Consider the following 22243-nt stretch of genomic DNA (forward strand, 5'->3'; position numbering starts at 1 on the left):
GGGAGGGGGATAGGCTCTTTGACTCACAGAAATCTGCAGCTGGGAAGTCTGGATTCTTGTTGTCTGTTGGTCTGAAGCTGTGGTCGCAGTTCTCTGTCCCCAGTGGCTTCAGGGTCCTGGTTTGCGTCTGAGACGTGACTGGGTGGTGCTGAGGCCAGGATCCTAGTCTCAAGCAGCTCTGTTTCTCAAGATGGCATGGTCTCTGTGCCTGCACTGGCCGCCCAGAAGTGTCCGCTTTGTGCGCAGGGCCCTGCAGTCTAAGACTGCCCGGTTTGGCAGCCCCTTGGAGGACCTGCAGAATCTAACTGTCCCTAGCTCATACACACACACACCACACATGTCTACACTCTCCTCTATGGTTCCCTCACTCTCTCACACTCTCTCCTTCCCTACCTTCCTGCCAGTCGCCATCTTCTGTAAATGTAAATCAGTGCATGTATCTTTGAAGTCAAATATAAGTGACTGCTCTTCTGAATTATCACTGCCATAGTTTCTCTTCACCAAGTGTTTTTTGTTTTGTTTCATTTTACTTTGGTTTGGGTAAAGTGTTATTCACTATACTTGGGTTTGTAGAAGCAGATCAGAAAGTTTCAGCACACTGAAACCTGATTCTCAGCGAGAAGCCTCCCTCTGATTCTCTGAGACAGACCGTGGGGACTTTCTGGGAAAATGTCCCATATGTGCCAGAATGCCTTGTTTGGTGGGAAGGTTTTTCCAAGTTGCCTAATGCACTTTTCTTAACACCAATGAGCCCTGATGGGGTAGGAATGGAGAAAGTGAGAGGTCCTCTGGGGAGACTTCCTGGGCCCTCCCTGGGGATGTGCTTAATACACGTTTGCACACCCTGCATGGGTCCCTTTGCACTTCCAAACCTGACAGACTTGCTTTTTCAAACCATTCTGGACAACGAGACCTGTAGACTTCCACTGCGCATGGCTGCCACCTGCTGGAACCAGCCTGGAACTGACTGCCTGGCCCTGTGAGGCTGACACCTGGCCAACACAGGAGGTGTGAGAGAAGATTGTCAAGTTCCTTCCATGGCATTCATTCCAGAGGGAGCCTCTAACCTGGCCTTGACACTCAATAATCTGTTTTTTAATAGTCTTTTGGAGACCTAAAGTCTACAAGTTCCTCTGATAACTCATCTGAAAGTTTAATCGCCTCCTCTTGAAATAGTTTCCCTATTTATGATCTCAATGATGCTTCTGTTTAGGTTAATTTTCTACTGATCTGTCTTGATCAGAGATGAAAAGTGGCTGCGGTCAATTCTCTGGTAAAAGCTCTTTATGGGTCTGGAGAAAGATCAATGCATGTGCCTTGCTTCTCTGGAAAGGCCTCAAGTTTTCTTTTCCATTAAATTGACTTTCTTTAACCTGTTTAAAAACTGATTTATCATCTCTGTGGCTCTCCTCTGAAGGCTCTCAACTTCTCACCATTTCTCCTTACTTGGGGACACAATACCCTTAGTAAGGATCTGTCTAAAGCCAAGCATACGATGCTTCCAATATCATGCGTACTTTCCAGGTGACCACTCCTTTGGCACAAATTCTCTGAACACTGTGAACGAAAATAAAAAGGGGGGAGGCACATACTAAACTTGACAAGCTCAGGGGAGGCCTGCATGGAAGCCTTACAAACTCAGAGACTGAAATTAACCACAAAGGGTGGTCTGAAATTAAAACTTTTTAACTAAAAGCGAATTATGACAGGTAGTTATGTTCTAGGCCAGTATCTTCCCAGACAAAGGTCAATCTTTACCTTAACTGAGCCTGCCTATTGTCTTTTTGCATCTATGATAACAAACCTTTGGAATGTCCAGTAATTTCCTTTTTCCAGACCCCTCAGGGCACAATCACTGCACCAAAGCAGGAGACCTCAGAACCCCTCATTGTTATTGTGTTGTTAACTGTTAACTATGCCATACCCACCAACGTACAAAAAAGGTGTATGTGTCCATTCATTTTACTTTTTATCCAATTCCAGAGATTTCCCTCACTTTGCTTTTTCCTGCCTCCCTAATCTATCTTCAATGGATTCCATGTAAGCCCTTCATGCCTCCTCCTTTGTAATGTATAGAATAAGGTGCAAAAATGTCATTCATTCTCGGAGCATTTTCTCAATCCATTGAGATTTGTGTCCTGGCAATTGTCAGTTTGGTTCAAGTAAACTCATAAAAATTATCTACAGGTTTGACTGTTTCTTACGTTGACAGCACCTACTATGTGTGAGGCACACAGGTAAGGGATAATGAAGTATGGTAGCAAGCAACTCAGGTAGAAACTGCTGTTTGGGTTCTGTACTTACTTGCTTGCTAAAACAATAGAAAATTATTTTGATTTTCTGAACTTATGTATGCTATCCCAATACTCCATTGATGGTGGTTTGAATATCCCATTGATTGTGATCTCACGTTACTGAAGCACATTCTTCTGGGAATCTGGACAGCACAATTATTCTAAATTGCCCCGGTGGTCCCAGATAATGTGTTTCTGTTGATTCAGTGATTTGTAAATACTTTAGATAACTAACTTGCTCAATTTTTGCTTCTGTAAAGAATGCTTTTCGCGAAACAAGTTCCTCATTCCAGACCCAAAGATGTAATCGATACTTTTGTGATATTCTGCATATAAGCCAGAAGTGGCAAGCTGTTCGGGGCTGCAAGGTCTGGAGTGCTTTTGCTCCCTCGTATGCCGCCGGCTTTTAATAAATGACTCCATAATTCGACTTTTTGAGGCGTCCTTTGTAAGATGGGGGTTACACTATAACAATAGAAGATGACTTGCTCATAAACTTTCCAAAAAGAGAGATTAGATAATGCTGCAATGCCAGCACATAATCACTGTGCTTAAGACATGTGTCAGTATTGGTGCCACTAGAGGTGAACAAGGAGAGAGAACACTTGCAGCTTGAATGCGTATAAGACTTCATGTAGGTGATGAGGACAGAATTGGTCTTTGAAAGTGTGATATTGTAATTTATAATAAATATGTATTTGTTCTTAGACCCACATCTGGCACAGAGCGCCTAAAATTCTTGGAATGTCCTGTGGTGAGAGCAGTAAATCTGTCTCTTGTTATGTTAATGAGGCGACTTCCTTACTTGGGAGCTGGTTGCCAGGGGAACAGCACTGTGATTAGAGGGTTGGAACTTTTCATTTCCCCACCCACCTCCAGGGAGGGGAGAGGGGCTGGAGACAGAGTTCAATCACCCATAGCCAATGATTTAATCAACCATGCCTATGTTAATGAAGCCTCTATAAAACCCTAAAAGAGTGGAGTTCAGAGAGGTTCCAGGTTGGTAAACACGTGGAGATGCAGGGAGAGTGTGGTGCCTGAAGAGGGCTTGGAAGCTCCTTGCCCCTTCCCCCCTACCTTGTCCTATGCATCTCTTCCATCTGGCTGTTCCTGAGTTACATCTTTTCATAATATACTGGTGATCTAGAAGTAAAATGGTTCTCTTATCTGGTCCAGCAAACTAATCAGACCTAAGTAGGGGGTCATTGAAACCCTCAATCTATAGCCCATGGGTCAGAACCTCCAATGACAGCCTGGACTTGTGAGTGGCAGAGGAGGTGGGGGAGGAGCGGTCACATAGGGCTGAGCCCTTAACCTTTGAGACCTGGCTGTCTCCAGGTAGACAGAATTGAGTTGAACTGTAAGACACCCAGATGGTGTCTGAAAATTCCTTGGTGTGGGGGGAAAAAACACTTCATTGGAATTGGTAACAAGAGCTGTTAGAAGGACCCCTAGTATTTGCTTGGACCTGAGAAGTGTGTAGGAGAGGAAACAGCAGTTCAGGCAGGGAGAAGAGCCTGAGGCAAGCCCTAGAGACAATACCAAGAATGGGTATGAGCTTTTGGCTGCATTGTGTGGGTGAAGGGGAAGTAAGGGGGAAATAGACCAGGCCAGATTGTGGGGGCCTCCCAGGTATTGGGTTCACTGTATAATACTCTTGTGTTGGTTTTTTATTAATTTGGAGGCAGCTTGTTTTCACCATGCTGACCCTAAATCATTCTCAACTGTTCTAGTGTCACTTTCCTCCCATCCAGTCCTGGCTCTTGGTTTTGACTTGTTTGCTCCAAGTCCCAATTTGGTTTTCACTCTTTTGTTTCTCTATTTCTAAGAAATATGTCATGCCCTGGCATTATTCACTGCCACTTACCCGGCCTAATCATTGACAAGGTCATTTCCAGCGCCCAATTCTGTCTCCATCATGCAATTCTTTCTATCCTCCTCTCTCTGCCTTTAGGCACCATGGAAGGCAGACACATGGTAGTGAGACCAGTCAAGTCCCCTGCCCATTCTGACCTCAGCATCCTCATCTTTAAAAAGAGAGGTAGGTCTGACCTTTTGGGTCCTTTCTTGAGCTTATGCTCAAGGCAATAACCTCAACTGTTTCTGTCCAAAGGTCATACCCCAAATCATTTCCACAAAATAATTTCAGCTTTCCTGGAAGAATGTGCTTATGAAATTGACTGAAAATGGAGTTTGAAACAAATTGGATTTGCTAGGCAGTCAACCAGCTTTGAGTTGTTTGTTTTCAATTGGGATGAGCACGGAGGAAAAGATGAGAAGCATGCCTTGCTTCCCTCTTGCCAAAGAGCCTCTTCCCAGGGGATATTTTCACAGACGAAAAGAAAATGATGGATTGTAAAGCACAAAAATGAGCTGCAGGTGGCATTCATTACCTGGTCTCTTCTTGAATTAGCCAAACTCTCTCCCTCTCCTTCATTGCTTTGTCATCATACTAGCCCTGTTTGGTTCAGCCTAGACATTCCATCTGGTTGGTTCTCACTGCAGTCAGTTGCCTTGCAGGTCCCTGTTTACCCATCTCTGCAGTGGCAAGTCTCATGTACAGCTGCTTTGAGCCACTTACTGCCTTAATCGCAGTCTTCTTTTCAGTAATAATTGCCTCCCAATAGCATCTGTCTGGCAGGAATTTGAAGTGAGGAGTGCTAGCAACCAGCAAATTAGTAAACTTTAGCCTCAAGTACCTGTCAGGCACTAGGATGAACATAAGCCTATATGTCAGGAAAAATCTAGAGGGTCATGAGGACCACAGAGGGAGGACAGAACTAGGGGATAGGGCCGGGACGAAAAGTCACAAATAATAATTATACCTGGTCTTCTTACTTCTGTATTGCTTTTATTATTGGGGTGCTTCCTAAGATCCTTCTACATGAATTATTTCAGTTAATTCTTATGATAGCTCTGTTATAGATCAAATTTTGTAGGTGGGGAAATTAAGGTTTTGGGTTTTTTATGCCTTATAATGAATGAACTTGACTATAGTTCTGTAAGTTTGCTTGAACTGAGGGGAGAAAACATGTGCTGTTGAGATCCCGCAGTCAAATGATAAATTAACTCCGAAAGATGTCTCAGTGTGGCATTTTTAAAAGTAATGGAGAAAACAATGTGTACACTTTGTCCTGGACCCTAGAAACCTTGGAATTCTACAGCTACTTAACAATAATAGTATCAAGCTTTTCTTTTCAGGCGAATAATTTCCATTTACAGCCCTGAGGCTTAGCCACAAGTGTGGTTTAAGATGAAACTGGGAAGGACAGTGACCACAGGGTGGTGAAAAGTGATAACAGCTGGATGGTCAAGAAGGAACCTTCAGGGGGTAATCGCTTTCATCTGAATTGGCCATTTCTGCTCCTTCCCAACGAGAGGGGAATAAAACACACACTGATGAAGTCTTCAGGTGACACCAACTTGTTCCAAGCACCAGGGAAGTCTTAAAATGCTAACCAGAGGGAAGGAAGGCCTTGGATTACAAGAGAGGACCCACAGGAATGTGGAATATGCTCTCTTTTTGTTTGCTTAAATACTGCAGACCTTTGGTATTTGATGATTTACGTGGCTTGTAACAGTAGCTGGAGCAGATTCCAAGATCTATGGAAGCCATGCCTTCCTTTATGCATGACCCACATATAGTAGGACAGTACATATTTGTGGTGCTTTAGCCCACAGCATCCTCCACATCTAAAACCCTTTTCCTTGCTTGGATCAGCATTGTGTTTACCCTTCAGGCCCCGTTCGAATCCTACCTCTACTCTGAAGTCTTCCCTGGTCACAACTTACAGCATTCCTGTGGGTCCTCTCTGTACCTGCCCTAATCTCATTCTTCTTTTCAGTAATAATTGCCTATAGCATCTGTCCCGCAGGAATTTGAAGTGAGAAGTGCTAGCAACCAGCAAATTAGTAAACTTGGATCCAGTTACATAGATTGTACAATTCACTCTCTGTTCTTAAATAATTAACATTGGCAGTATGGAATACCTCATTTCTCTAATAAAATAGAACTATATTTCACAGTTCTTTCTATTACAGTTGGTATTTGTTATGTTTTAATTTTTAAAGAACTCTGTGTACTTGTCTTTTTTGACCCATATATTAATGCTGCAAAGCAAACAGGGGCACTGGACTTTTTTGGTTGCAAGTGACAGAAGCCAAACTTGCTGTAGCTTAAGTAGAAGTTGAAATTTAGTACACTCATATACCCAAAGGAAGAATCCAGGACAGCTTTAGTGAGTTCAGGAACCAGAATATGGGGTTTGATGACTCTAATAATTCAATGATATTTTTCTCTCTCTTTCCCCCCTCTCTTTCTCTCTTTCTCTCTTTCTCTCTCTTCCCCCCCCCCCCCCCTCTCTCTCTCTCTCTCTCTTTCTCATTGCCTGCATTCTCTGCTGTTTCCTTTGGCTTGCTCTGAGGTGGAATGTGGCCATTCTCTTCCCATGTCAATATGTATAAATCTCACAACCTCAACAGAATGTCAAGGGAATGCAAGATTAGAGGAAGGAATAATTCCCAAAAGAAAGGCAAGGTCTACACCAGAAGAAAAAAGGGAGAACACAAAACATGCAGAAAACAGGTCTCCACTAGAGCAGGTTGCAATTGTTATTATCCTCTGAAAACCACATTGAAACTGAAGTTCAAATAAACCACACTGTTACTTTTTAGCAGATTCAAGGTGAAAAATTTGTTTCCCAGAATTCTCTCCCCTAAAATATACTGTTTCAGTAGCTAACATAAGGCCTTGCTCAGAGAAAAATACTCAACAAAAATTAGTCGATAGAAAATTGATTAAAGCTTCCTCTAACCCCAAGCTTCCTTTCCAAAATAGAGTGTTGAGGGCCATAAGAGAAATCACTGTAAGATAATAAATCTCCTGCTCAATGATTATAGTGAAGTATAATTTGGAAACTATCAAAATAGTGATTATAACAGCAAAAAAAAAAAAAAAAAAAAGCCGCAACAAAGCACACACACACACCACCACCACCACACCTGACAATTAAACTGCTTAATATATGCCAGGAACCATTCTAACACATTGGCATGTAATTCAGTCACTTCTCACTATCCATTGAGAAAATACTATTATTCCCATTATGGAGAACACTGAGGCTTACAGAAGTTAAGTCATACCTGAAATCACACAGATAGTTGGTGGCAGGACAGAAATCAGAGTCCTGACTATCTGACAGTGAGCAGGCCTGGGCTCTTGTCCACTGGCTACATGCCTCTATACCAGGGCTCCCCAGGGCTCCCCAGGGCACTGATCACCATTCTATTCTGGTCATTAGCAAGGCTGGACACTTCCACATGGCACTCAAGCCTCCCCACGTTCTGACTTGAATTTTTACCACCTTATTCCCAGGTCACCTTCAAATGTGGAGGAACTGGAAAGGAAATCTGTGGGAAAGATAGAAAAGTAGTACATCAGAGATGTATTGGGAACAGACGTTCCTGAAACAGTTACATCTACTCATTTGTGTTTCTTTGCTCTAGCTGTTCCCTCTGCCTGAATCTTGAATCTCTGCCTAGTGAAATTTAACTCACTTTAAGATCCCACTCAAATATCTCTCTCTCTGGAGCTTTTCTTGACTCACCCAACAAATCTCTGATTCCAAGATACTATGGCACTGGCCATGCATTCTTCATCTATGTAGCCTGGCAAGATTACGAGGGCCACCAGGGCAGAGGCTAAGTCTCCTATGCCTTATTGGTGTTTAGTCTCCAGTGCCCAACACAGAGCCTGGTACATAGAAAGTGCTCAATGAATGCTTGTCGAATGAGTGGATAAGTGAACAAAAGTTAGAAAGCACACTGAGCATATAAACTTGTTTGGAGGGCCCACAAGTGGATTCCAAAGTAACTTCCAATTAGTTCCTTGCTACTTAGAAAGATATATACCAAGACTAAAGTCCTGGGAAGAAAATCAGTGATCTTGGAGGGGGATCAAAAGAAACAGTCCAGCACCAGCCAGTTTTACTCAGTGGAGAGAGCATCGGCCTCAGAACTGAAGGGTCCCCGCTTCGATTCCGGTCAAGGGCATATGCCCAGGTTGCAGGCTCAATCCCCATTAGGGGGCGTGCAGGAGGCAGCTGATCAATGATTCTTTTCATCATTGATGTTTCTATCTCTCTCTTTCCCTCTGAAATCAATGAAAATATATTTTTAAAAAAAACAGACCATGTATATAGTCCCTGAAATGCCAAAGGAAAAAAAGAAGAAATGTAAGTTAAGCCATATAACTAGCAAGATGCTATGACCAAATACTTTGGTCACTGTCTCTCAGTCCTAACCATAGGAGTCCACAAAGATCATCTGTCCTGTGTCAAACACAGAAGAATTCTGGTGGGTGTATTTCTCTTCAGCTGTGTGCACAAGTAACTCATTGGCTCTTGTGGGTGTGGACCACCTCATTGTTCTTAATTTCCCCAACTTTTCCACTCAAGCATCTGGAACCAGATGCTTCCCATACCTGTACAGTGCAGTTCTACATGATCTCCATAGAGCATGCTCAATAATGACCTTCAACTTGGCATACCTAGAAATGTAAAACTGCCACCATCCCCAACACATGTTAGAAGTTAACACATTTTTGTTCATTTTTTGTCTATTTTCTTTTTTATTATTTAATTTTTTATTTTTCAATTATAGTTGACACTCAATATAATATAAGTTTCAGGTGTAGAACATAGTAATTAATGCACTTTCTGGGAGACTATAAACAGAAATAATAGAATCATAAAATTGTAGACCTAGAAGATTGTTGGAAATCTAGAGCTATCCCTTATCCACTCACAGAAAAACATTACCTGAGGTGTCAGGTGTCTTCCCCGGGTCACACAGCTAATCAGGAATACTGGTGACATACCCTGGAGAGCATTTTATCTTTAGTGAGAATGATCCAGCATTGCTGTATCCATCAAAATAATATCTGTAAAATAAACTCTAAGGTTACTAGCCTTTCTAATATGGGTCAAATTGGGAATAGTTCATCAAGTGATAGGGTAAATTTTTATTCAGGATGCACTCCAAGGTATTTCTGGCCTCTTTTAGAATCTTGATACCCTAACTGTGCTACAAATAAAAATGTTTAGGAGATTCAAGATGTAAGATCCTGAAAGAAGAACAACCAAATTGGAGGTTAGAAAGGTTCCTAAATAGAGAGAGGGTGGGAGATGGATAAGAGATGAGCCTGGCCATTCAGATAAGGTGAACAAGGGCTACTGTTAATCAATATTTGCTCAACCTTGGGGAAAGAGCTTTTTTAACATTAGGCTTGGCCATATGGCATGCTTTAGCCAAAGATACATAAGTATAACTAATACGTATTATCTCCAGGCAGCAGTTTTAACAGTGAGTGTATAGCTCAGCATGGTCTCATTTGCCTCACTTTGAAATCATGGAAGTGTGTTTGGTTCAGCTTCCAAGCACCAGATCCTAAGTGGTGACAATGAGCAGACTGTTTACAAGTCCCTAGTGGACACATAGTGTGAGCAAGAAATATGGCTTGCTAGTTAAGCTTCTGAGGTTTAAGGGTTGAGATTTAGGATGATGTGGCCTATCCCATCTAAAAAAGACTGGGGAGTCTGTTTGTTGAGAAGCATGGTTTATGAACCAAACCGGGTGAGGTTGGATTTCAGCTATGCACCTGTAATTTGCCTGCATGTAAACCACTTATATCCTGAATTGGATAACACAATAACAGATTTTGGAAGTTATCACAGTGTCATAAGCCGAATAAAGGTTCACAACAGAATGCAGATCAGGAAGGACAACAGAGTAAAGCTGGGCCCCGTGCCTGCCCAGACAAAGGTACTCCAAATGCAGAGAAGACCAGGTCAGAGCAGGAGGCCACTTATATTTTGCATTTGGTATTCCCCTCACATCCTCACTCCTATTTCACATCCCAGTGCCCTGCTCACCCCATCTCTAGTGGCTTCTGATGGGCCTGAGCAGGGTATTGAGATGTGAAATGTGTTCCTTGTTGATTGCATATACATGCGAGTGCATGTGTGCCTATGTGTGTGCACACATGTATACTCAGATATTCAGAAAGCATTTGCTAGGTACAGAAAATGTACCCTTTTCTCTCTGTAGATGCTGTCTAAACTATCCATCTTCCCTAGTAGCATTAATATAGATCTAACAATAATGGACTCCTATTTGCATTGGGGCCATGGCTACAGCTGCTATACAGAGTATTATCTCACAACAGGTGCCAGTGTCATGCAGGAAGAAGGTAATGGCCTCATGTCATATATCACTTCAATCTACACCCTCCTCCAAAGAGAAGATGCAACATACAAGGCATGTTAAGCAGCACTGGAAATTTCTGAATCAAACACTTTAAATTTGAGTGAAAAAGAACTAGCTGATCAATAGAATTCAGAAGTCAAAGCTGAAATGCACCTCCTAATGGACCCATTCTGTGCATTTTTATTCTCGTCTTCACTTTTTATATAGCGTCTACCTGCACATGAGAATCCCAGAGGTTAAGTGTTGAGAGAGAGGTGCACTGGTCCAGTCTCCTCATTTTATTGATGAAGAAGCTGGAGCCCAGGGAAGTGTAGTGGAATACCAACTCCAGCAGGCTGCTGCATCCAAAGGGCTTTGGGAGAAGTTCCAGGACCAAGCAAGTCACTGGCTGATTTTTATAAAGGAGACCATCCTTTGAAGCTGAATCTTGATTGGGATGAACATGTCCCTTTCTCTTTGACATTTTCGTCAGCACAGCCCTCATCAGCCTTTCATCATGTGCCTGTTTACTTCGTGTTTCCCTAAATGCCCATTACATGACTCGCAGAGCTTATTTTAGTAGCTTCTTGGACACAGAAAATGTTTTGTTTAGGCCTTACCTTGTGTTCAGGGTGTCTGGGGCCTGTTGAAGTTGATCGAATTTGAGAAAAAAGACAAGGAGTCAGACAAACAGAAGGAGATAGTTATAGATCTGGCTTCAAATCTTTCTCCTTCCCACCCTGCATGCCTCTCTCTGCTCCTTCCCTCCCCCTTACAGTTAGAACTCTGTACCAGTCATTGAAATAGTTCTGGAAGCTGAATTAGAACGAATCTTGGAAATAAAGTTCACACACTGGAGAGTCGCCACAATATCAGAATTTCATCCATTATTGCAGTCTTAAATCACAGAGCCCTTCGGAAACATCTATGTTTACCACAAATTATAATATAGCTATAAAATCTTTTCTGTGAAAAGTAACTTTCCATGAAAACAACACTTCTTAGTCTTCCAGGAGTTATATTGCTGTTGGTTTTTTAATGCATTTTTTAAATGGAAAGACTTCAAATTCTCTAAGCATGATGCATTTTTAATAGTACAGAGTTTGGCAGTACAGTAGAAACCCATCTTTGGGAAAGGGAACTTATTCCCCGAGGAGCCTTTCTGACTTTACCCTCCAAAAAACTAGGGAGGTTGATTTATGAACTCTTCACATGTCTAGGATGAGTCTTTGGACAGAGGAAAAGAGCCAACTATTCTCCCCTTTTGCTGGGGATAAGACACGATGCATTTGGGTAAAAATGGAACTAAAAATTAAGATCAGATCTTGGGAAATCTATTCTCATGAGAAATATACATGAAAATGGATCTCCTGTGTTGGGGAACATTATAAAATATCTTCCTATTCTACAAACAATTTAGAAATCTTTAATCTGAATTATTTCAGATGAAGTCTTGCCTAAAGGCACAGGTATACATCAGATATTCCATCACAAAAATCCCTACCACTCTGACCCCAGATCCCAGAAGAAAAAAAAGAAAGAAAGAAAGAAATCAAGACCCCGAGGTAGAAGAAGAAGACCACACTGAAGTTGGACTAAAAAGACCAGTCCTTGCCGGGAACCAATTCCAACATGTCATAATTACAAGAGTTTCATCAAAAGGTTGGTAAAGCTTGGGAGCTCAACAAGGGCTGAGCCACAAATGTAGTTTACCTGTTGGAACGGCTGGAAAGACACTTCCCCCAAACCTGATTGCTTGCTGCCAGACAGCTCAGGGCATTTTAATTTGCATGTTATTGCCTCCTGTTGGCCAAACACCTGAACAGCTGTAGGCTATTCTGTAAACCCTACCCTTTGAAGCCCTACCCTTTGAAGTGTATTATCTCCACCTTGCCTTAGGATAAATTGTGTTAATAAATAGCACGGGGTCCTTAGACAAGGAGTAGTCTTTTAGCTCCTTTAGCTGAAGCTCCTCTGACCCCCAATGCCTTTCAAAACTATCTTTCGTCCTTGGACTTCTTAATCTATGTGCAGCTCCTTTCTCCAGATTGCTGAACCCTTTGTAATGCTGGGACAAGAATACCGGCAAGTCCTCATCCAGTCAACAAGAAATACAGATTCCTCTAGGGAAACTCCAATACAAGAGACAGATGATAAGAGTTTAGGACTTCATATTTTGATGCTTTTTAGAGATTTAGTTTTTAAGACAAAATTTGAAGATAGTTAAAGTTCAACTGATTCTTTGAAAAATAAAGTTAGACAACGGCTTTTCAGTCACTCCGCATTTATTGAGCACAGTATGAGTCAGGGACTGGAGACTGAGTGACAGACAAGGTTCTTGTCCTTGTGTTACTCACAGCCACACTTTAGAGACCTCTAATTCACATGTGATGAGTGTTACAAAAGGGGAAGTAGGTGGCACTGAAGTAATCAATAAGTTATAGCCTGAACTAAGGAGATGAGGAGGGCTGGCCTAGGGAAACAACGTTTAGAGTGAGACCCTTAAATGAGAAGTTAAGGAAAGGTAGGAGTTAGGTGGCAAAGAAGTAACTGAGTGAGAAAGTGTTTCAAGCATTAATAATGGCCTATAAAAGCAAGGAGATAGCATGTCTTAGGAACTGTTTCAGTTAGTTTAGACTGCTTAAACAACAAACATTTATTTCTCACAGTGCTGGAGGGTGGGAAACCCAAGATCAAAGGGCCAACAGATTCAATGTCTGGTGAAAAACTTTTTCTGGTTTGCAGATGGTCACCTTCTTCCTGTGGCCTCACATGTTAGGAAGAGAGAGCTAATTCCATCATGGGAGCAACACCCTCATGATCTAATCACCACCCAAAGTTCCCATCTCCAAATTGTACCCCATTGGGTTAGGTTTCAATATAATAATTTGGGGTTATACAAACATGCACATAACAAGGATTGAAAGACTAGAGGATAGAAAATGACAGTGAAGTCAGTGAGAGATTAAAATGAAGAGAGGCAGAGCTAGATGAAGAAGCTCATTGCAGATCATAAGAAATTTGGGCTTCAGTTTGAGAAGCCACTAGCAAGTTTTAAGTAGGGAAGATGACTACATTTTCATTTTTGAAAACCCATCTTAGTTACAGGTGTGGAGAATAGCTTGCAGGGGGAGTAAGGGTGGTGCTGAGATATGATTTATGAGATTATGAAGCAGTCCTGGTGAGAGCTGTGAGTATATGGACTGAGAAGGTAGTGATGGAAGTGAAGAGAAGTAGATGGATTCATATGCTATTGAGGAGGAAGAATAAAGGAATATGTTGATAGATTGGTTATAATAGGAGGTGAGGAAGAAGGTTGGGGTGATCCATGGGGTTTTTATTTGAGGAATAAGTTATGTCAAAGTATAGCCTGTGCTGAGACAGAAAATGACTGCTAAAAGAAAATCAGGTTCCAGGAGAGTCAAAGATAATGAGTTTATCCACAAATAAATGGTAGTTTGAAAGCCATGATAATGGGAAGAAATCTCCCAGAGATAGAGTGAATAAACATCGTAGTTGGCCCAAACACTTCTGGTTTATACATGTTGTCCCAATATTATGTCCAGTTTCGCATTTGTTCCAGATGTTTTATTTTTAACTAATTGCTATTTTAATTATTGCAATCAGTGTACTGCAATGAGCTTGATGGACTCCTATATCATATGCCTAGCTTCTGCCATGGTCTCATTAGTTATTGGGAAGACATTTTGCACAGGATCCTGTGCTGGTTGCCTTTTATCTCCCCTCCCCCACCCCCTTGAATGTTAGATTTCCTCAGGGCTCAGTCATGGACCTTCTTTCTTTTTATCTACACTTACTCCATTGAAGATTTTATCCAGACTTATGTCTGTAAATACTATATTGATAACTTCCTAATTTCAATTTCTAGCCCAGACATGAATTCTAGATACATATATCCAGCCACCTACTTGATGTCTACTTGGATGTCTAATAGCTATCTCAAATTCAGATATCCAAGACTGAGTTCTGGACCTCTCCCCAGAAGCTGTTCCTGTCATGGTCTCATATTTTAGTAAATGTGAATTCTATTTTTTTTAATTGCTCAGCCCAAAAACCTTATAGTCATCCTTGACTCCTCTCTTCCTTTTTCATCCCACATCCAATCGGTTATCAAAGAAACTCATAACTTCTCACCACCTCTACTACTATAACCTGGTCTAAACAACCATTTCCATTGTTGATATTATTTCAATGGCCTTCTAATAGGTCTCCTTTTAATTTGCCTTCCTACAGTCTGTGTTAGTTGAGTAATTAGAGTTTACTGAACTAACAAGCATTCAATTAAAATGGTGATCAGATCAAGACACTTCTCTGCTCAAAATTAGCAATGGCTTCTACATACCTACTAGAATGGTTACATACCTATACTTCTACTATTAGAATGACTAAAATAATGTTTAACCTGTCATACTAAATGTTAATGTGGAAGGGAAGCAGCCATTGGGAATGCACACTGGTACAGACATTCTAGAAATCAACTTAGTTCTTCCAAAGTTAAATACACAGTTATGGTATGACCCAGCAATCTTACTTATAGAATTTATGCTAGGAAATGCAAATTCATGTTCACACAAGAACCTGTACACAAACATTTATCACAGTATTATCTGTAATTGCTAGAAACTAAAACCAAATCAAATGTCCTTCAACAAGTAAAAAGTATGGTAAATTCACACAATGCAACTACTCGGCAATGAAAAAAAGTGGCATTAATATACTAGTATAGAGCATACATTATATAATGTAAAAGAATTGAGTCTCCAAAGGTCACCTATTCTAGGATTCCATACACATGACATTCTGCAAAAGGTAAAACTATCAGGACAGAGAACAGATCGGTAGCATCCAGGAGTGGATGGGCTGGGTTTGGGGAGGGCGGGGGAGGGAGAGGGCATCATCTAACTACAAAGCACAGCACGGGGCTATTTGGGGAGGTGATGGAACTGTTTTTTCTAGTGGTGGTTACACAAATCTAAGTATGTGTTAAAACTCAGAGTTATGCAACAAAAATAAAATATTTTACTGTAAATTTTAAAAATAAAATAGTAACTAAAAAGATACCTGAAGCAAATAATTGCAAAATAGTATCATTTATAATTTATTTAAAAGTTATATGTCTGTCATATTATTTTCTATACTTTATTGTATTTTAAATACACCCTGAGTAAAAATTTAAAATTTTTAAATTAATATTATCATATTCTCAGCCACCTGAGAACTGTATACTGCCACTTTCTTGTTGCCTGTGGTTAGGTTGTATGTATAACCACACAAGAAATCACTTGAGTTGTAGCATTTAACCTCCAAAGTATAGAAAGGCAATTTGATTGCTGTTAAATTGATATCCTAATGACAATAATTACCCAAAACTATCATTTTATCATTCTGAATTATTTTACCCACTAGAAAGTTAAAACTTACTTTGGGCATTTTTAATTAAAAGGTATTTTTATAGAATGAGACTTTAGTGTCTTAAGTTATTCAATAGACTGAGATTTGATCCAACATGTGTAACATTAATTACCATATAGATGAATGAGAAATGAAGGGGAGTGGATATAACTTGTAAATGATGCATTAAAACCAACTCAAGACACAATGACTGTACAGTGCACTGTACAAAGTTTATTGGAAGTTAAAATAGAGAAAAATAGTGGGAAAATTGTGTCCTCACACAACACATACTATCAAAGTGCAGACGTGCTAAATTCAATGAGGCTGAACATAATTTGCAATGAAATTTGGTTGAGGGGTGTATAATATTTATAAGCATAAAGAATTTGTTCCTAGTTTTATGTTTATATATACATTTTTAAGTAACATTATCCTAAAAACAATTTATGTCCATACCAGGGATTCAGGAGAATTCTCCTTCTAGTATTTCAGACCACTACCCTAAAGCAGTTTGTTCTGCAAAAGAATCACTTTCACAAGAGTAAAAATGCTTCATGCTTTGGAAATGCAAGTTGTACTTTTTCCTCCAAAATGGTCTAAGGCCAAGCAAATTTTCAGCTTGGAGCAAGTACACAGCAGGCTCTGGATTGCCTACTGATGGAAGGACAATTCCTACGGAGTCCTTTTCAGGCCCTAGAGCTTCCACAGGGCGAGGAGCAGTGTGGCTCAGCAGTGGGACTCCCTGGTGACCCACAGTCCCTGCCGGTACAGTGCACCACTTTATTGTCTAAGGTCTATTCCCCCTAAAACCCTCCAGCTCCCAGAACATTTACTAACTAATTTCCTTACTGCCACCAATTATACCCAACAGAAGACCAGAAATTTGACTTTGTATCATCTTTGTTAGCTTCTTTGGGGGAAAAAATCAACTGCTTCCCCAAAACCATTAAGAGGAGATATTTGGATACTTTTGATGTTGCTTATCCCCGAAATCCACCTCTTAGTTTTACTCACATTCATTCAACAAATAGTTAGCGAATACCTATGGGTGCAATGATAATGGGACATCTGAAACCTTTTGTTTCTCCCATTTCCTCTCTTCCTCTGACAGTGGTTTGCAAACTCTCCTTAGTACCTGTTAATATTCTGGTTGTAGATCGCAGCTTCCTCATATCATAGCCTTCATTGTTGCTGCCACATTGTTGCTGCCACCGTGCCTGGCCATGCCTTGTCTCCTGGTCCCATTGTTCTTGATGAAGGAAAAGGGACCCTCTTACTAGCAAGTTATATGCCTAAAACCCCAAAGAGAAGGGTCTTAGTCTCAGTTCTCTTAAATGATTTATTCATTTAACTATTTTATCGTTTTCTAAAGTATCTTCCTTTTTGCTCATTAAAATAAAAAAAATCTGACTAGTTAATTCAGTGATATTTTAAGTGGCATCAAGTAATTTCATATCCAAAAGAGTTCTCACTCCAGACCCATATATGAATTCTTAAACTGAATCCAAACAGGCTGGGCCACTCTATCACCTTGATGTGGCTTTAGTTACCTGCCCAATTTGATCATTGACCAGAGGGTTGAGATTGTTTCATTTAAGAATCTTTGTTGCAGGACCAACTAGCCACTCCAGAGTCTGGTTATTTCCTTATAAGAGTCTCCTTATTTACTTGTCACTCAATATACTTTGCTTAGCAGAGTATAATTTGATAAATATCATATACCAGGCACAATGAAAACATCTGAGTGATAACCAAGCTATTTAATTTTTTTGCCCAACCTTCAAATGGCCATTATTCCTTAATTGCCTTCATCCTTTCCAATCTCAAAAATGTCTCACATTTACACAAAACACACAAGAATAAAATTTCTCTACTGAACACTAATCAATCTGTCAATCAAAATAGCCACTTGTAAAAGGTAACCAGTAGGTAGTGGTGGGAAATATTTTCATAGCATTTTACTACTTCCCTTTGGTGGGGAGTAAGTAGAGGGGGTGTTCAAAGTCCTTTTTTCTCATTGCCATTTTGTAATGTTTAGAAATAAACTTTTCTCCATGTACTGAAAATTAATAATGCTATGTCTAGCAACGTTTGCATTTTTAAAGTATCTTACATAGACAATTTGAACATCCTATGAAATGCCACATGATATGTTTTTCCTAAAATTTCTGAATAGTTTCCTAAGTTACTAAATGCTTCTTTTTCAACTAGAGAAGAATGTCAGTTTCTCCATCAGTATATTCTCATTTCATATTCCACCCCAAAGAGGAAAAAAAAAATAGCATCTGTGTAGAGGCTCAGGACAAAAAAATCTATTACTCCAATAACTGGGTCCACAGGTCTCTAAGCTGACTTTTCAAAGTCTCTGTCATCAGTTTGGCTGCAGTTCTAGTGTATTTTGGCCCATTCTACTGGCTTCAGCTCAGCTCATGCAGACACATATGGAGGGGGCTCAATTCAATATCGGGGTAGGCAATTTATGAGCACTTATAGTTGTACACCACCCACGTACAATTAAACCTGAAAAGAAGCTATGGATATTCTCCGCTGCAATGTGAAAATCCCCATCCTCCCCACACCTCACTTTTTCCAGATTACCTTTTTCCAAGGCATGAATGCTCAGTCTGGAGCCAGGGAACGGGAAGCCATTTTTCACAGCCTGAAGCATTCCTTTGATTTCAGCTCTACTGTGAGCAAAAATTTTCCCCTATGGGTCTTTTCCCTCCCACCCTGTGTCACAATGAGTTTTCACACAAAACTACAAAGAGCTGAAAAACCCTGACCACACACCAGCCACCCAACAATGAGAAGGCACAACTGTGAGTGTCAGCACACACATTTTTAAATTTGACCTTGTGCTAAAAAAACAACAATATAAGGAGGAAATGCCATTGCTGAGACCTACCAGGAATGAGCTATATCTGGAATAAATGACTTCGCTTTCCATCACCTACTCTGTTGTTCTAGGTTTCTTCCAATTTCCATTTCACAAAATGGGTCTATTGACACACCACCTGTTGGTCCATCCACAGTATTCTCAGTAGACTGATGGTAGCAGCAGGATGGGCCAGACTTGATTGACAATCATCAAGATACTAATCTAGAAAGTGGAGGAAGGGAGCTGAGGTTAAAAAGAAAAAGACATGAGCCAGAGGAAAAGAGGAAGTGAATCTACAGAGATGCCTCTGAGGAAGGGGATTGGAAGGTGGTCTTGTTGAACAGAGGCTGTGAGTTGAGATGCAACTGAGATGTGGAAGGCCAGTGAGCCAAGTTACTGCACCAGAACTTGCCCCAGCAGAGAGATAAAGAGAGTAGGGCAAAGGATGTGAGATTTTTCCAGAAGAGGCTAGTGGGCAGATTATGTAGCAGCAACAGTTAGTCTGCTATTATGATACTTCCACATATTTGACAGGAAACTGAGAGGAATGTAGCAAAACTTCATTTCATTTCCATCAGTTTCTAAGGGCTAGATAGTTTGGGGAAGGTCAGTGTTGCAAAGATCACACTCATACTTAAAGATTAAACTGCATTAGGCTAACAATAGGGAAATGCTGTGTAACTATCACTTACCTATATATTTTAATATATATATTTTATTGATTTCAGAGAGGAAGAGAGAGGTAGAAACATCAATGATGAGAGAGAATCACTGATTGGCTGCCTGCTGCATTCCCCCTACTGGGTATCAAGCCCGCAACCCGGGCATGTGCCCTTGACCAGAATTGAACCCAAGACCCTTTAGTCTGTAGGCTGATGCTCTATGCACTGAGCCAAACCAGCTAGGGCATACCTATATTTTTATCTTTTTTTTCGAATCCTCATCTTAATTCATTTAATAATTATTCATTGAGCTTTTGCTACAGTGCTCATAATACCATAGAGAAGAAGGCAAGAGCTTATTCAAGGGAATTGTAAGCTCCATGACAATTTGTTTTGTCCAGTTCCATATTTTCAGAGCCCAGAACAAAGTGTTCACTAAATATTTGTTGAATGAATGAATAAAGCAAGCGTATAGCCTAGTAATGGACTATTGTCTTTCCTATCACTAGAATAGCATGGTAAATTAATTTGCTTTGTTCACTATAATGCCAACAGAGTGAACAAAGCACCCATCTAAGTTCAGAGGCCTTGGCACATGGATGAGGCAAGGGCCAACATTTCCTAACCCCAGAGAGAAATTCCTCTCTCCTCCTCTAGTTGTTGTTATGGAAGTGACTCCAGTCCGTGGAAGAGAAGCTGTCTTAGATCTATCCTTCTCTCAGCATATACACATGACCAGAAACAAGCATCTTGACAGATGAGCACATGAGCAGGATGGAGGTGGAGAAGGAGGGATTCCCTAACATAAACAGAAAAAACACAGCTTTGAGTGTTCTACCAGTCAAAATCCTGGAGAAGTAGAAATGGTTTCTTTGAATGGGTGACCAAAGTGAGTTCATGAAAGGGCTGTTTAACTTCAAGACTGAAGACAGAAGGGGAGAGAGTGGTTGCTGAGACCTGAAGATAAATGTGGCTGTGGGAGAGGACTAGCAAATGTTGCCCTGGCCCTAGAAAGAAGAAAGGAGCCACTTTCAAACTGTGGCCCAGGCAGGAGGAAGCCAGGCAATGCCAGCTTAGTCCTTCTTTCCTCCAGCACTCTCACCTGCCATTGTCATTGCAACTAAAAGCCACTGGGCATGGAAGCCAGGTGAGAGAGGGTCCCCGGGATCACCCTCTCCATGCACAGTGCTGGCTAGGGGAGGATGCAAAACAGATCTAGAGGAGCAGAGAACATCGAGCACATTTTTAGGCCTCAGCATCTACTTTTTCCCTTTCGTTGAAAAGCACCTGTCCCCAATGTAGGAAACACGCAATCTCTGGATATATCACTTTAAGGTGCTGTGAATCCACTTATACTCCCACATGAAAATAAAATGCAAGCTTCCATCAGTGTTCTTCATATAACATAACATGGGGGCAGGGGGGGGGGGCTCCTATGTGGGTAGAGGGGAAAAACAACTACAGTCCCGGTTTTTTGCCTGGTCACAAGCCTAACACTACTCATCCCCCCGCACCAATAAGCAAAATGGGGAAAAATAAAGCATGTAATTCTAGAAATGGTGGTACTGGCATAAAAGTTGGGTGAAAAATTCTGTGAGGAAAAATGACCTGATGGAAGGGGTCCAATAATATGGTGGAGGGTTGTGGCTCTAGGGAATGATGCTATATCAGAGGTTCAGCATTGGTCTCTGCTGTTGTCAGTTTGGAGACTGAGCAGTGGCAGTGACCAGATCAACTTGATGAGGGAGAGCACACTGAGAAGTTTCGATTCCTATTCTATCTTCATATATTTCCCCTTGTCATTAATCTTCACATCATGCTCTCTTAGAGTTCCTGACCAGCTGGTTAGGTGTTAAGCCACTTCCTATAGAGATGTAGGTATAAACTTCAAGCCATCTTCTGGTAGCCTAACTAAAAAGCCCAAATATACTGCTTCAAGTTCCGCTAATTGAAATAATTTCCCTTCATGAGGGTCTTTCAGAGTCACCCTAACTGAGATCATATGCAGTGGCCATGTACCTCTGGCTTTGACCACATATCAAAGTCAAGCTCAAGTTTTTTCTCCCCCAGTCACCTGGGTATAAGGAATTCCACATCAGGCTGTAGATGTGAGTTGAGATAAAGGAGTCAATGCATCAAAGTGGGTGTTGAAAGAGTGAGCCACCTGCTTGTGTTGAACCCAGTCTTTTATATCCCATTTCCCCTTGGGTTGCTGTTGCACATTCCCAATTCTATGGATGGTGAGTCAGATAACACCCAGTTCATTAGGGGCAGCTCAGGTCACACAGTCGCTTGATTTTCCATAGTCGGTGTAGTAGTTTGAATGGCAGTCCCACAACAGATATGTCCCCTAGAACCTGTGATGTGACCGTATTTTGAAAAAGCATTTTTGCAGACAGAATTAAGTGAAGGATTTAGAGATGAGAACATCTGGGTTACTAGGGTGCACCCTAAATCCATCAACAGTCTTCTTATCAGAGACAGAGGAAAAGACTGTGTGAAGATGGAGGGAGAGACTGAAGTTATGCTGTCACATTCCTGGAGCAACAGCAGCCAGAAGAGGAAAGGAAGGATTCTTCTCTGGAGCCTTTGGAGAGAGTGTGGCCCTGCTGACACCTTATTTCAGACTTCTAGTCTCCAGAATGGTGAGAGAACAAATTTCTGTTGTTTTAAGAAACCAAGTTTGTGATAGGTTGTTACTGCAGCCACAGAAAACTAATGTGGTCAGGGAGTTGGTTTCTACTAGCCCC

Source organism: Plecotus auritus (assembly GCF_963455305.1).
Source record: "Plecotus auritus genome assembly, chromosome: 1".
Lineage (NCBI taxonomy): Eukaryota > Metazoa > Chordata > Mammalia > Chiroptera > Vespertilionidae > Plecotus > Plecotus auritus.